The sequence below is a fragment of the Dermacentor andersoni genome, chromosome 3, assembly GCF_023375885.2.
Source record: "Dermacentor andersoni chromosome 3, qqDerAnde1_hic_scaffold, whole genome shotgun sequence".
Classification (NCBI taxonomy): domain Eukaryota; kingdom Metazoa; phylum Arthropoda; class Arachnida; order Ixodida; family Ixodidae; genus Dermacentor; species Dermacentor andersoni.
Genome location: NC_092816.1, coordinates 83,733,281 through 83,749,902, shown reverse-complemented (window position 1 = coordinate 83,749,902; position 16,622 = coordinate 83,733,281). Strand labels below are relative to the sequence as shown.

The following is a 16,622-nucleotide window of genomic DNA, read 5'->3' as shown; positions in this document are numbered from 1 at the left end:
ACAGATCGTCAACAAAAAATAATCGGCACAGTGAGGTCGTAAATTTCCGGAAGTGGCTCGAAAACACTACACGACCACGCAAAAAGTTTTACTGTACGCAAATAAACCGATGCCCCCCGGCAGCTGCGAGTAGCCAGTGCCAGAGTGAGTGGCGGCAACCATCTGTTATTCGTTTTGGAACGGGGCAGCCTACGGCTATTCAGAAAAAGAAAATCTGTTTTGTTCGGCATATAATGCATGTTCAGCGCGTACACGTCACTTTGACGCGGTGACTTTTCGCGGTTTTGTGAAGTCACGTGACAGCCAGGTGAAGTGGTTGCAGCCCTAAATCTTTTGACCCATAGGCGAGGTCTAATGGCGAAAAGGCGTCGAATCTGAAATAACTATACTTCTTTTGTCCAGTTCAATCATGCGCAATCAGTGTGTGCACGTCACATCAGACGGGGTGCTATCGCGGTTTTCATGACGTCACCTGACAGACAGGCGAAGGGGGGGTGTGCTCCAAAAAAGATTTTGACCAATCGCGGTGGGCTTATTTCAGAATTGGAAGAGAGAAAAGTTTGGAATAGCTTTACGTTATAGCGCCCATGGTCATCAGCTCAAAGAACACGTGCACCAAACTATTGAGCTCAATTGCTGTGCTTCTGAGGTAACAATAATGTGATGTGTACCGTCTCCCTAGGCAGTGAAATTTCATATCATTTTATTACCTCTCCATAATTATTATTGCTTCTCACTCTGCAAAAAACACTTTATAGGGAGGCATTATTATTTTATGTGGTTCTATATACAGCGTAATATTTCGTTATCTCGCTCTAGACAAGAACCATCGGGTGAGGTAACGGTTATTGCCAACGCCATAGATACGGAAAGTGGCACTCGTACATTGTCATCAGACAAGATTTCCATGTTTTATTTTGTTGCACTAAGAACAACTCGCTTTGTCTAGCTCTTTCACGAAAACCAGCGTGACCTGCCTTATCATGTCCAGCAAAATCCTGAACGCACACTCCCCCTGGTTTCATTGACGATGCAGGGGCAGTTTGGTGGGCAGGAACTGCGGCCGTTGTCGTCGAACGTACACTGCAAGAATGATTCGCATGCAAATGAGAGTAAATGACGGCAAGCAAGAAGTAGTTTTGCATGGGTGTGGCTCTAGCTGCGATTGCGTGAAAGTTCCTTCTTCACCTTCGTTTCTAGAGAGTGGCTAAAATTTCGCGGACGAATACTACGCTTTCGTTTCTTTCTGCTTGTCGCACACAGCACTGTTCCTTGAAGACCAAGGCGCGTAGCCGAAAAGCAGGAGCAAGTTGAAGGCCCTCTTTTCTTCCTGGTCATTTCTTTGCAACCCTTGACATAAACATTGTAACAGCGCAAACACATGCAACCAGAAAGTACCAAGGACGAGACACAGCGCTTGTGTCTCGTCCTTGGTACTTTGTGGTTGCATGTGTTTGCACTGTTACAATGTTTATGTCAAGTATGCACCAATTCGCCCAGAAAGAAGTTTTAATGAAGTTCTTTGCAACCCGTCCCGAGCTTTTCTAACATTAGCTGCTGGGTGCTGCTGCTGTATTGCCGGATAGCCCAGACATAAAAAAAACAACACATTAATTACGTGTATGATCGGGTAAATATAAACACAAATAAAAGAGGTCGAACTGGTCAAGCAGGATACACAGGCAAGACATAGGACCATTTTACTGGCTGCCTACGGCTCAATCGCGCGCATAATTTCATCGTGCCGATGCCAACCAGCTCTATGAGATGATCCTCAAGTGTGTCGCATTGGCTCGCACTAGTGGGCGTGTGCAAGCGCATGCGGGCACGCCTGTATTTTTTACGTCACAGACGCAGGAAGGAAGTGGGTCAAATTGATAGCATTTGATTAACCGCTTCGCGAAAGCTTCGCTTCACACGGATTCCAAGAGGTGCGTTGGATCTGCATAACTTTTGCCTTCCGTGTAAGGTGAAAGTGTCGAAAAAGCAGAGTGTTGGTTGCGAAGAAGCCAGGAGGGAAATTACGCCGTAGTCAACACAGCTACAGAGCGCGAACAACATGGCGGCATTGTGTGATTGGAAATGCCAGTCACCATCCAGGGAATGGGCTTGGGAACGTAGGTGTTCGTAAGTTCACAAGAATTCTGCACTATTCATATTAGGAGACAACACGCGAACTCATAACTCGTTATATGCTACCTAATCACGACATGGTTGCCAGATTCGAGATACTCGCTATGAACGAAGAAGAAGAAGGGAAACAGAGGGGCTCGATTTTTGTTAGTCATGACCGTATAAAGTGTGCCTCACATAACTTTAGCCAAGAATTTCAAAATGAAATGTCCGTCGGAGCAAATTGCGCTTAACGCGTACTATTTGCATGGGCCTATAGTAACTCAGGTAATTTTATGAATTCCCCGTAACACACCAAATTAAGTTTAATTACCCAACCTCTTATTTATTGGCTGAGGACCCCAAGTAAGTTATGTGGAATTGTAGAGCACCTTCAGAAATCACTGATCGAGTTGTTCCCTGAACGTCTAGCGTAGTGTTTTTTTCTGGTTGCAAGTAAGTTTGCGAAATCAGAAAAAAGTCCACATAACCGAGCGCTTGCTCAGTGGCATCGTGCTGCTATCAAGCGTGCGTTCCGTGAACAAGGTCGGCTGTATCGCGACTGGCAACGGGGAAGCGGCAGGGCGTCGTGATTGCTGTAGGCAGCTGAGCCGGCGGCTCCCGTCGAATGATGGCGCAAATGCATGCTGCCAGCCCTGCCCTGCCGAGGAGATAAGAGCACCTTGATCTTTCCCCGTCGCCAGTCATGGTGCAGCCGACCTCGTTCACCCAACGCGCGCTTGAGAGCAGCACGATACCACTGCGCAAGCGCTCCGTCACGCGGCTTTGTTCATATTTCGCGGGCTTACTTTGCAACCACGAAAGAAGCACTACGTGAGACGTACCGCACAGCAAACAACTCGAATGGCGATTTTAGTAGTTCTACATATCTGCGTATCATACTTGGGGTCCTCAGTCAATGATTAAAAAGTTGGGCAATTAAACTTGATTAATAAGTGAGTTATGAGGAAAACAAAAAGAATTGGATGAGCCACGATAGGCCAGCGCGAATAGTATGCGTTTGGTTCAATTCGCTTCCGACGCGCCTTTTCATTTTTAAAATCTTGGCTCAGGTGACGTCGGACACCCTGTATACCTGCCAGGGCGCTGGATTATCTGCCCAACGAGAAACGCTGCTGTCGAGGCACCCTATGCCCAACAGCAGTTCACTCGCGGGCTGTGTCACGCCAACATATTCCAACCACGTATTGCGGAACTCCCTCCATGGGCGCAAAATGAGTAGAGGGAAAGAGCGGAGAGGAAGAGCAGAGCCGTAGCTCCGCGAGAGTGCGACTGCTTGCTCCGCCATTGAAACGTTCCATGTGCTCCGAGAGTAGGCGAAGGTGTGTCACGTGAAAAGGTTGTCTGCTTCCCGCGGTGGCCGTCACGCAAAGTTTGCTTCTCAGGTCAACGTTGCTGCTGCACACTAACCGAAACGACGCAAACGCGACTGAAATAAAATTGATACGACTCGGCTGCGTAAGGTCGACCTTCACACTCCGCGTTTCCCACATGATTAGCTCAAGCTGTCCTCGTCTTCTCGAACGAGCCACCTTGTTTACAGTTCAAGGAAATAGGGGGAATGTTATGTATTATGTCGCTAAGGGACACAAGGGACAAGCAAGGGACAAGGACAAGGGACGCCAAGTGACAAGCAGACGCGACTAGCGGATCATACGCAACTCGGGGCCTCTCGGTAAGCGCTGAAAACTTGTCCCTTTCTTATTTTTACGCACAAGTGTTAAGTGCTGTTCAAATTCAGCGAAAATATATCGTGTACCCAGGCGCGCTCAAGACCACGTGCCTGCGTGAGATTCGGGAAACAAGATTCGGGAAACGGGATTCGGTTGGGCCACCGAGAATTGACACTATGTCGTGCAACCTATGACGACGAGCAAAACCCACCAAGGGCGGACAAATCAGCGGATCTCTTAAGCATGTAGGGCCGTCTGGGCCGTACCTATCGGCGACGAGGTAGCCTTGCTGCCTGCGGGATTGTCTTACCGAGTTATGCCGAATGCTCGGTTGCGGTAGTCGGAAGTTCAAATCTTCCGCCCCCCCCTCTTTTTCTTTTTCTTTTTTTTACATTCGCCAGACCACTACATCTTCAGGCTTGGAGTGACGCCTGACACCGGCGAAAGATGCCGAGAGCGAGTGGGGCTATACTAATCCAGGTACGACCAAATTAGGAAGGCCCACTAAGCTTGAACAAAGACATTCCCTCACCAGAACAGGAATCGGCCCCCCTGGTGCAGTATTCGGCCACGACCTCCCTAACGATAGCTTCAGTTAAGCAATGGTCCTCAGTCCCCAGCGGCTGAGGAGCACCTGACCAAGGCGGCGGTCAGACTTGCAACGCAGCAGAGGGTGCTAAGAATCTCTGGGTTCGGACAGGCCGCCAAAGGAAATTGACCCTTACAACGTTTAACTCCCGAACCCTCTCGAGTGAGGTTAGCGTAGCAGGACTCTTCGAAGAACTATCAGACATTGTTTGGAATATTATCGGCCTTAGTGAGATTAGAAGAACTGGTGAGGCTTACACATTGCTGAATAACGGCCATGTCCTCTGCTATAGAGGTCTGCCAGATAAGAAGCAATGCGGATTAGGATTCCCAATCCATAAGGACATAGCAGGCAATATTAACGTATTCTACAGCATCAACGAGAGGGTAGCAGCAGTCGTAATCAAACTCAATAAGAAGTATAGATTAAAGGTAGTAGAAACCTACGCTCCAACGTCCAGTCACGACGATGAGGAAGTACATCAGTTTTATGAAGCTTTTGAATTAGCGATGAGAAAAGTGCAAACACGGTATACAGTAGTAATGCGTGACTTCAATGCAAAAGTGGGGAAAAAGCAGGCGGATGAACAGGAAATTGGCAACTACGTTGTCGATTCTAGAAACGCCAGAGGAGAGATGTTGATAGAATTCACCGAAAGGAATAAGCTGAAAATAATAAACACCTTTTTCAGGAAACATAGCAACAGAAAATTGACCTCGAAACGCCCTAATGGTGAAACAAGAAATGAAATTGATTTCATACTTTCAGCCGATCCCAGCATAGTGCAGGATGTAGAAGTGATAGGTAGGATAAAATGCAGTGATCATAGGTTAGCGAGGGCCAGGATTCACCTCAATTTGAACAGAAAAAGAGTGAAATTGGTAACAAAAAAACAGGTCAACTTAGAGGCATTAAGGGTAAAAGCAGACAAACTTATGCTGGAACTTGCAGACAAATATGCAGCCTTAGAACAGATAGATGATGATGATGATGACATAGAGGTAATGACTGAAACCGCAACGAGGCGGGCTTCAGAGACAGCAATTGAAGTGGGAGGCAAGGCACCAAGGCAGCCAGTAGGCAAGCTCTCGAAAGTAACAAAGGACCTAATAAAGAAACCACAAATAATGAAAGTGTCCAACTCAAGAGATAAGAAATAATTCGCGGAACGGTCAAAACTAATCAACAAAGCGAAATACGCGATATTAGCAACAATAACGTGAGAAATATTGAAAAATCTGTAAAATATGAACGCAGCCTGAAATCAGTGAGAAGGAAACTTGGCATAGGACAAACCAACATGTATGCACTGAAAGATATGCAGGGTAACACCATCAGCAATCTCGAAGGTATAATAACAGCAGCGGAAGAATTCTATACTGACCTGTACAGTACCCAGATGACTCAGGAGTACTCTATTCGAAACCATAATGAACAGTATACAGACATTCCTCCTATAACTAGAGATGAGGTCAGAAGGGCCTTGTAAGGCATGAAACAGGGAAAAGCGGCAGAAGGGGATGGAATAACACTTGATGTAATCAAAAATGGAGGAGACAGAATGCTTGGAAAACTGGCGGCTCTCTATACGAAGTGCCTATCGACTGCAAAGGTCCCAGAAAACTGGAAGAATGCAAACATTATACAAAACACAAAAAGGGCGACGGTAATGAACTGAAAAATTATAGGCCCATTAGCTTACCCCCAGTATTATATAAAATATTTAGCAAAATAATCTCCAACAGAATAAGGGCAACATTGGATTTTAGTCAACCAAGGGAGCAGGCTGGCTTCAGGAAAGGATACTCTACAATGGATCACATCCGTGTGAATAATCAGGTTATCGAGAAGTCCGCAGAGTACAATAAACCTCTCTATATGGATTTCATAGATTAGGAAAAAGCCTTTGATTCAGTAGATATACCAGCAGTCATAGAGGCATTGCGTAATCAAGGAGTACAGAAAGCTTACGTAAATACCTTGGAAAATATCTACAGAGGTTCCACAGCTACCTTAATTCTGCTCAAGGAAAGCAGGAAGATACCTATATACCTATAAAGAAAGGGGTCAGAAAGGGACGCAGAATCTCTCCAATGCTACTCACTGCGTGCTTAGAAGGAGTATTCAAGCTATTAAACTGGGAAGGCCTAGGAGTAAAGATCGACGGCGAATATCTCAGCAACCTTCGGTTTGCCGATGAGATTGTTCTATTCAGCAACACTGCGGACAAGTTACAACAAATGATTGAGGACCTAAACAGGAACAGTGTAAGAGTTGGGCTGAAGACTAATATGCAGAAGACAAAGATAATGATAAATAACCGGGCAAGATAACAAGAGTTCAAGATCGCAAGTCAGCCTCTAGAGTCTGTGAAGGAGTACGTTTACCTTGGTCAACTAATCACAGGGAACCCTGACCAAGACAAGGAAATTCAGAGAACAAAAATGTGTTGGATCGCATACGGTAGCCATTGTGAGCTCCTGACTGAGAGCTTACCGTTACCATTGGAAAGGAAGGTATACAATCAGTGTATTTTATCGGTCGTGACATATGGGGCAGAGACTTGGAGACTGACAAAGAAGCTTGAGAACAAATTAAAGACCGCGCAAAGAGCGATGGGACGAAGAATGCTATGCACAACTTTAAGAGACAGAAAGACAGCGGTTTGGATAAGGGGGCAAACGGGTATAGACGATATTCTAATAGAGATTAGGAGAAAAAAATGGCACTAGGCAAGTCATGTAATGCGCAGATTAGATAACCGTTGGACCATTAGAGTACCAGAATCGGTACAGAGAAGGTAAGCGCAGTAGAGGACGGCTGAAGACTGGGTGGTGCGACGAAAGTCGTAAATTTGCGGGTGTTAGTTGGAATCGGTTGGTGCAAGACAGGGGCAATTGGAGATCGAAGGGAGAGGCCTTCGTCTTGCAGTCGACATAAATATGATGATGATGATGATGACGATGATGTGTATTATGATGATATGTATTATTATGATAATATGTACCTTCCAAATCCTGTGAAACTGAAAGTCACGTTGCTTGAATCTGGATTTCGTTCAAATTATGATAGAGAAGCCTGCGAATCCTTGCTTATCTATAAGTTCGATACCGTCGCGTGTGGTTTGAATGATTGTGTAGGAAAATTGAGTTGCGTGTCTTTGTAGCCTGTCACTTGTTCCTTCTTCTACTAGTACGTCACTATTCCCCTTTTTCTGTGTCTGTGTTTGGTTGGTAACATAGCACATATTGGGTGACGTTTTGTTGTCACGTGGCGATTGGTTTTTGCAATTCATTTCGGGGCGCTTTTAGGCTTTGTATTTTAGATGATATGTTTGCAATCGCCATCGGTTCATACACTTATCAGCTGTCCTTTGAACGATTCAGATGCATTTTGTTCGCCCATTTTATTCGTGTTTTTTCATGTAAACATATCTTCATTTGGTTGATATGCACATGTATATTACCTGTACTGACACCATGCAATGTATTCTGATGAAGGCCGGACCCCAGCCGAAACGTCAATAAACCGCTTCATACACGCGTCTACTTGAATGTGAATATATATATATATATATATATATATATATATATATCATGAACGAAAAGAAAGAGAGTTAACCAAGGGGCCTGATTTTTATTCATCATATAAGAAGCCAACGAAACAGTATCACCAAGGAGAACATGGGGAAAATTAGTTGGACTTACTAAATGAATTTAACCAATTATAAATAACGTAAATGAAAGTGGATGAAATAACCTCTTGCTGCAAGTGGGGAACGATCCAACGTATTCGCATGACGCATGGGATACTCTACCAATTAAGCTACCGCGATGGCCTTTTCCCATCCACTTTCTTGGGTATTTATGTTTGGCTACTAGAACTAATCCTGCAAGTATTAGGCAGCGCCACCACTCACAAACCTTGGTGGTGGATGTGGAACATCCTTTCTGCTGCAGGCGTCACGAGTACGTGATCTTCTTGGGTGATGGCAAATGGTCAGTAAACTGAGAAATACTACCTGAAGGCATCAATGTTACTGGATTCGCGACCCTCGTTGTGTAATGAACGAAAGGAAAGGGTGTTAAATGAGGGGTCCGACTTTCATTTATCATAAGAAACCAACAAACAATGACACCAAGGACAACATAGAGAAACTAGTTGCATATCCGCGTGAGAAAAATGAAGACTAGTAAATGTGCTTGCGGCCCCATGTTTGGAAAGAGGAAGAGGACGACGTTGAAATCTTCAACCTACTGGCCGCTCATGAGGCACACCTTGGTGAGCTAAAATAAACAGCCCCCTTCAGCCGTAAGGGTGATAAACGGTCTTCTACGCACGCAGCAGGGTGGTGAAGGTTCTGGGCAAGCGCTCACAACAACGGAACCATAACTGGAGAAGCTTCGTCGAAGCCGTCGACTTGCCGCCCACGCAGCATCTGCCGTGGCCGTCTTCGACATTCCTTATTAAGGAGCCACTCTGAAGGCCGCGTCTGGCAGTCCACTTCAGTATAACCCAGCGCCACCCACCTTCGGAGGAAAAGCGAAAGAGAATGCAGACGAGTGGCTCGTCCACAGCAAACGAATCAGCAAGTCCAGCGGGTGAGATGCAACCACTCAGCTCACCAATGTGGTGTTCTCCCTGACCGATAGGGCACTCGTGTGGTACGAGAACCACGAGAAGCCATGTTTTCGGCGTGAGATCTTTTTGTTAACGACCTAAAGGCGTGCTATGGGGACTCAGTCACCAAAAAGAGGCGTGCTGAGCAGACAGTGTCGCAACGGCCGCAGCTACAAGGTGAGACCTGCACCACATATATCCAATTGAAGCTGAGCGAGGTTTAGTGCTCGTATGTCGGAAGAAGATAAAGTCGGACATTTGCTGAAACGAGGGGCGGTATCATTTTCTAATCGGAAAAGAAAGGCTAAGTTCCACGTCCGACGTCGTTAGGCATTGCAGCACTTTTGAAGCGCTCAAGATGCATCAGACTACACCAAAGTTTGGTCGGCTGGCAAACATCACGATGGTTGCGAGCATGCACACGAGCCATTGCCTCGACCTTCCTTCGACCATGCGACAGATGGTCCGCAAGCCACTTTCTCGCCTCGAAGGGGTGTCGCATTCAACAGCTGACCACCATGGCGCGTACACGACACGTGAGGCTATGACTTCGCCACATTCGGCCCCTTGGAAATTAGGCTGGAGACCCCAAGTGTGATATGCAATGTTGGAGAGCACGTTTTTTGCCGCAACTGAACACACAGAAAAGGAAGACACATAAAGACATCACGGGCGGCTGTGACTATGTGTCTTCCTTCTGTGTGTGTTCAATTGCGGCAAAAGACATGTCTTTTAGCAAGCACCAACTAGGCCAACAAGCAGCTCTGTTGTAGAGCACCCTTACGAACCTATCAATAAAGTGTTTCCAATGCGATATATCTCATGGCGTCCTTTTTTCCGCGTCCCAGAGAACACCCGCGAAATATGAAAAAAAGAATACCACGTGACGGCGCACTTGCGCACTGTTATTGTGCTGCTCTCGAGGGTGCGATGGAATAGCAAGGTCGGCCACGCTCAGCCAGCAGCACACATTTGGATCGTCATGCGATAAGAGCCGGATGCCTAGATACCTACACCAGGCATAATGCGCTGTCACGGGGACAGTCTCACTGCAGCCGTCCTTGTTTATCCATTGCACGCTTGAGAGCAGTAGAATAACAGTGCGCAAGGGCCCCGTCACGTGGTATTTTTTGATATTTCGCGGGCTTTCTTTAGAACGTGGAAGAAAGGGCCACGCGAGATATATCGTGTTGGAAACAATATATTGAGAGGTTTCCCAAGGTGCTCTACAACTTTGCGTATACCACTTGGGGTCAGCAGCCAATACTTGAAAAGTTGATTAATTAAACATAACTTATCCGTTAGTTAAGGAGAAAACAAAAAAATATAGCCTGAGTAACTGTAGGCCTGTTCCGACATTATGCATGCGGTTTACCTCGCGTCTGGAGTGCCTTTCATTTTGAAAACTTTTGACCATATATATATATATATATATATATATAAGAATATGCGACTGTAAATTTGGGATTTTATCAAAAGAGCTGTACATATGCTATTCAAACGAGAAGCAAATAGAGAATAACATTATAACGTTTCAGAGGGAGCAAGTGATGGAATAGTAGTTTGCCTAGTGCTGGAAGTAGAAGTAGTATTACTCGACCCTTGGAATGCTTATTGCAGTGTTCCAGAATAATACTTGCCCTCTGATGGTTTTGACAAAGTAAGGAAGCACAAGACGGCAAGAACAAACAAGTTTTGTTATGACATGCACAGCAACTAGGCACAGCACAATACCAGACAAAAAGCGACCGAAGATGCAATCACTGATGGTGTTAATGCGGTGAGGTTACGGAAAAGGGAAGATGACTTTGTGCTCAATTCTTCTTTTGGTTACTTGCAAAGAGCCGCACTGTATGTGAACGCGAGAGAATCGCTCAACTACGTTATAAAAGCTGTGCCAGGAAGAGAGATCAGAAACCAGAAGGACAGCGAGCAGGAGCAAACATTTCATGATAAGTATTTCAGGCTAGCTGATGTCACAGAATGGCGGGTTTTTCATTTAAAGTAACGATCTATTGTAATATTTTTATATAACCTGAGCGGCCATGAGGTCAAGCTCTTTGCCTTTGCTACGCCACGCATCATCTTGTTTGGAAGCTCACCCATTGTCCGCTACATGTAGGCCACCCGTCACTGCCACCCTTGGCAGTGTAACTCTTCTTGCTGCAAAGAGAAGACATGAGCTCAGCAGGTGCTTACGCGTCTTGTTGTGGGTCATCTTTATTTATTGGCACTTTTGTTATTGAAACATTCTAATTAGCAACATTATCACGTCCCATGAAGACAACCAGAGCACTAAATTTGCTTTACCGGTGTTAACTAATTTACGTTTACCGTTTAGTGCTCCTTTTGAAAAACAGAGTGGGTAAATGGACGTTTTAACAATGTTCAGCGGACACCTGACATCTGGCAGCCCGCAGACCGGCTCCGTAAGTCCCTTAGAATCGTCGTTTGAACAATTATGTTGAGAGACCGACAGAATCAACTTTTATTGATGCCGGCGATCACGAGGGCGGACGCAGCCTCTCTCCGCCTAGCAGACGGCCGATATCCCCTAGGCCTCAGCGGCTGCTTCGGCTAGCTGGACAGCCCAGTCTCACTGGTCTGAGCTGCCGGTTGTGAATTTTGCGGGCCTCGAAAGGAGCCCCCTTCGAACATGCCCATACAACGTGTGGCAGATCCGCCCTACGTGCCCTTACATAATTTACATTGATCATTATATTGCCTCGGATAGAATATTCTACAGGCCACCGGGTTAGGATACGCGCTTGCTTGCAGGAGGCGCCAGGCTATTGCCTCTTTCTTGGTTAGCTCTGGATGGCGGTGGTTTCTTTGTAGCTGACCGTGCGGTCTCCTCTCGTTCCCGGCTGCGCTGGTTCACTTGCTGGGCGAGTGATATGGGTTCACTTGCTGGGCGAGTGAATTCCTCAACCTACGTTATGAGGTGCCTCATTGCAGGGCAGACAGGAGTGGCACGGGCACCCAAATAATTTTGATCGTCCCGCGATGATGGTCGCTGTCATAATTTAGAATTTTGAGTGCCTCTGCCGAGATGCGTTCTTTTGCGAAATAATGAACTAGTACCTTTGAGTCGCTTAGGATAATTCTACCTTTCGTGGAGGCCACCACTGATGCCATTTCTGATTCCACCGTGACTTCGGGGTTGTCCGTTTTCATGGTTCCGCTCACTTGCGATTCTCCGTCCACGTCTACTTCTATGAAGGCCATCCCTCTCCCTTCTCTATATTCTGTGACCTCTACATAGGCCACGCCCTCAATATTACGGTGCTCTTCCGTCCCGCCTTTATGCCACGTGCGCGCGCGAGATTGAGCTGCAATAGTTCGCTGATCTTCGCAATCTTTCACTCGCTTGTGCGGTGCGTGGTGACGATGTAACGATGTTTGGACTTTATACGGAGCATCACGGTGATGGCGACGATGACGGCGACGGCAGAAAGGCGCTTGGAGCGTCGACGTAATTGCTATGGCAGTAAAAACAAGAGAGCGCGAGGGGAAAAGCAGAGCAGGAGGCTACACCGAAAGCATGAGGCTTAACACGGAGGAGGGGAGGGGAAACGGCCTGCGCATGCGCTGAGTTGCCGGCGGCCACGGAATCCGCAGCCGCCTGGGCTATCTCATCTGCACTTCCTAGGGGGGGCGGGGGTCAGGATGCCATGAGGTGGGGAAGGCTACCTTCGCCCGCGGCGTGAGCCGCTGAGGTCAGTTCACGGTACCAGCGTGTTGTAACGGGGATCGCGGCTGCTGCAAGGGGTGAAGGCATGCGGCTACAAGCAAGGCTCTATGTGACACTCCCTTGGATGTTGTCGCCGTTGACCATTGTTGCACTATTTCCCCGCGAATATGGACCGCTCTCGTCGTTGGTGGAACGAAAGCGTGAGAAGACAAGCGCAAGAAGGGATGTGTGGGGACGATGGCTGTGATATGGCGCCAGAGTAGCGCGCGTCGTCTGTGTGGAAACAAAGCACTGCGTGAGTGGAGGTCTGTCTACGGCGGCTGCTATATGAATGGCGGCCACGCGTCGCAGACGCGCTGCCTCTCGCGACCTTCCGATTAGCCAGGCAGTCGCGCCACACTTCGCTGTCTTTGCAACGTGCCGCACGGACAGATTGTCCCTGCCAGCTACGCTCCTCACAGCGTTCTCTTTATAATATAAATCGTGCACCTATATAATCATAATTCAAAATATTGACACGCGAAACGGGAACACGTACAGACCTGTGCTCAAATTTCGCATGAGAGAGTACCGTATTCGCCGGTGAATTTTTTAAAGAAAGATTGCATGTCCACCCCATATTCCTCAGCGCACGTTCTGTGGAGATCGCAGCCACCCTGGACTCTCATGATTGTTTTAGACAATACTTAAAATTTAGAAACTTCAAATTGCCAATTTTCGTGCTCCTGAGCACGCGTGTTCTTGAATCTCGACATGACGCTCACGTGTTCAAAGGAGTGAGCACGCCGCTGAACACGTGTCGAGACTGTCAATTTTACCACTAACATTTCCAGCCTCCTAACATAACGTTGTAGTCGATCCAGGGACCTATATAACGCAAAGAGGCTGCTGGTTGTCTCATGCAAGGAATAGTTGTGGCTAGCTGTTTCGGACCAGACGGCAAGAGATGCAGTTGAGTCTGCAGTGTACAATTTTGGGGAATCCTATCGCGCATGAACAGGAACTTGAGCAAAATCATCTACGATAACAAAAGAACAATGCGATAAAGGCTCTTTTTTGCCACAGTAATGTCGACTCACTCAGGCGCTTTTAGAATAAAACAATTTTTTGTGATTCTTACGTCCTTTGTTTAAATGAACCTTCGTATAACCATCACACACTGTACTGTCCCTTCGAGCTCTGCTTATACGGATTCTGCTGTAGTACCAAGTGTACGTTTTGTAGTGTGAAGTAACCCCATGTGGCAAGCGCAAGTGAAGTCCCCGTGCAGTCCGCCAAGAGGCAGCAGATTCCCGATCCGATTCAGGAGACCGTAAGCAGGCGGGATCACACAGCGGCAATAATCAAGCTACGTTATTTCGTGAACTCTAAAGAAAGTGGCGGTTTAGGTGTTTTACTACTGTATATTGATCGTTTATCAGCGTAACACGCAAAATAATAAGTCAGAGTGCTTGTGTTCATCCCTTTGGTTGCTGCGCTGATATGCAATTGAAATTCAGAATCTTGACATTTCTATAGTATTGTTCGTTTATTTGGGCTAAATATAGGAAACTTTAAAAGTAATTAGGAGATGATGACAAAGCTCGTGAATTTTTTTAACTAGAAAAGTAAGGTTTATATACCCGAAGTTTTCTGGCCAACTTGGCTCCTTTATCAGGAGTTAACGCATGTAGATGAAATGCTGCTTTAAATACATTGATTGCGAAACTACAAGATCTCGCTTAGTCTCATAAACGTTTTTTTTTTTTCGTAGGGGGTTCCAATTGCGATCGTAGGCCTTTTTTTCTGATATGGGAACCACATAAGCCAAAGACGTTCACCATTGTAAAAGAAACGCCACTACTCTATTATTCATAATATATCTTCCGCTGCTATCCGTCGTTTAATAGGAGTCCAATTGGACCCCAGATTTCGAGTTAAAGAATTACCATTTTTTTCGATGAAGCCGTTGTACCAATTTAAGATGATTTTAGCACAAAATGGGGGTCGGGGTGGGGAGGGAGGACACAGGTGCCTTGATCATGCAAGGTAATTTTCTGGGCTACTTACATTAGCATGACAGAAAATACAAGAACGACGAATATGACAGCTTTGGTTGCACGCATCGCTGAGTACAAAAATTGAAGACAAGTTCGAGGGAGCGTGCCTTACGAGTTGCAACTAGTGTTAGCGCGATACCTTACACCACTTGTGTACCTTTAGGTGACTCGGGACGTAGAATGCCTACTAGGGAACCATACGAAGTGACCAGAACTGCGTTGTTGTGTACACGTCCGGTCGTAGAACAATAGTCGATGGTGAAATTGCAGCATCACTTACGTAGCTACAGAATCGCTCAGCCGAGCTTGTGTATACAACGGAATGGCTATTGTACGTTCACAACAATACGTCGTTAACGCATTGTTTCGGTGGCTTGTCAGCAATTGCCATTGTGACGTTTGAGCGGTAACACATCGGGCGAATATTTCTACCATGTAGTCGAAAAACAACTTTAGGGCTTTCATATGAAACAGGTGTTCGCACGTATGCCAGAAGACGAAATGTGAGATATGCAACTCGGCTGGGCATATCATCCAAGTATAACATCCGGCGTATATCTTCAATACACGTCCTTATTTGTAAATTTCGCGACTTGTTTGTGCAAAATTTCACATTTCTTGGCAAGTTTCACAAACGCGAGCGCACAGCTGCAAGAAAAAGAATGTGCGGTTGCTAGGTGTGCGGTGCCAGTTTCGCGACAAGAAATTCTCGCAAAACTACTAGGCTTCATAATATTGCGTCATGTTTATTTGTAGGAGTTGGCACCATCTATAGCTTTATTACGGAATGAAAACATGCTCATTTACTACAATACTCCATGATGTATACTTAAGAAAAAATTTTAACATGCGAACATGCCCATTTCCTTAAGTGCGACCAGTGGCGTAGCCAGAAATTTCGTTCGGGGGGGGGGGGGGCTCACATTGCAGCTCGGTCTCCTCCTTAAGAGCAAGCTTTAGCTCGCGTGCTCGTATCTAACTACATGTAGAAGGAGAATTCGTTTTTCTCGGCAACCAATGCACCAAATTTGACACGGTTTGTTGCATTTAAAAGAAAAACTTAAATTCTAGTGACTGCTGGTTTCGAATTTTTTATTTAGGTTCTCAATTATTGAATAAAAATTGACCAAAATCGCAAATTTTCAGGAACCTAAACTATCAAGCTTAAAACTATGTAACTCAGCAATGTAAAATGCTATTGCAATTCTGTGAATTGCACCTAATAGTACATCTACACCGGACAAAATTTCTATGTTACACGTGAATCTCCAAAAATTTAGCATTATGGAAATATGGCTTTCGCAGAATCCTTGTACACAACGTAACCAATTCACGTAAGATATGAATTGACACACCAAATTTGTCCGCTTTGACTGTTATAATAGATGCCGTTTACTGAACAGCGACATGTGTGCTTGTTGCACAGCTATTAGTTGGTAAACATAGTGCTTTTATTTTTTTTACTTTCGAGTTTTTCAAAATATTGAAACAATGTTCAGGCCCTAAATCAAAATTCCGCTTCCAACAGACACTAGAATTTAACTTTCTCTCTCAAATGCAACAAATTTCATTAAAAGCGACCCGGGGGTTATCACAAAAAAGCGTTTTAGCGTTTTACATGTATTTGAATAGGCCGCGTCGGAGTTTATTTATTTATTTATTTATTCAAATACCCTAAAGGCCCTCTTGGAGAGGGTATTACATAGGGGGGGCACACGAAACACACTAATAAGAATATGCGAAAAAAAATAGTAAAAATAAACAATTCAGCAAACATAGTAAGAACACCACAAAATACGCATACACCAATATTGGAAGTGGATTAAAGTTCGAATAAAGATAAGAATGAAGTGTGAAAATCGAAACACCGGGGG

At 45.7% G+C, this 16,622-nt stretch overlaps 1 long non-coding RNA gene across 1 annotated transcript; it reads right to left on the bottom strand.

Annotated features, from left to right (window-relative positions):
- Positions 1 to 886: 886 nt before the first annotated feature.
- Positions 887 to 14,985, bottom strand: LOC129387659 (uncharacterized). Its single transcript, XR_008614849.1, has 3 exons — positions 14,759 to 14,985; positions 11,118 to 11,178; positions 887 to 1,083 (listed from the first exon to the last, which is right to left on the bottom strand). It is a non-coding gene; the product is annotated as an uncharacterized lncRNA (long non-coding RNA).
- Between the last annotated feature and the right edge of the window lie 1,637 nt (positions 14,986 to 16,622).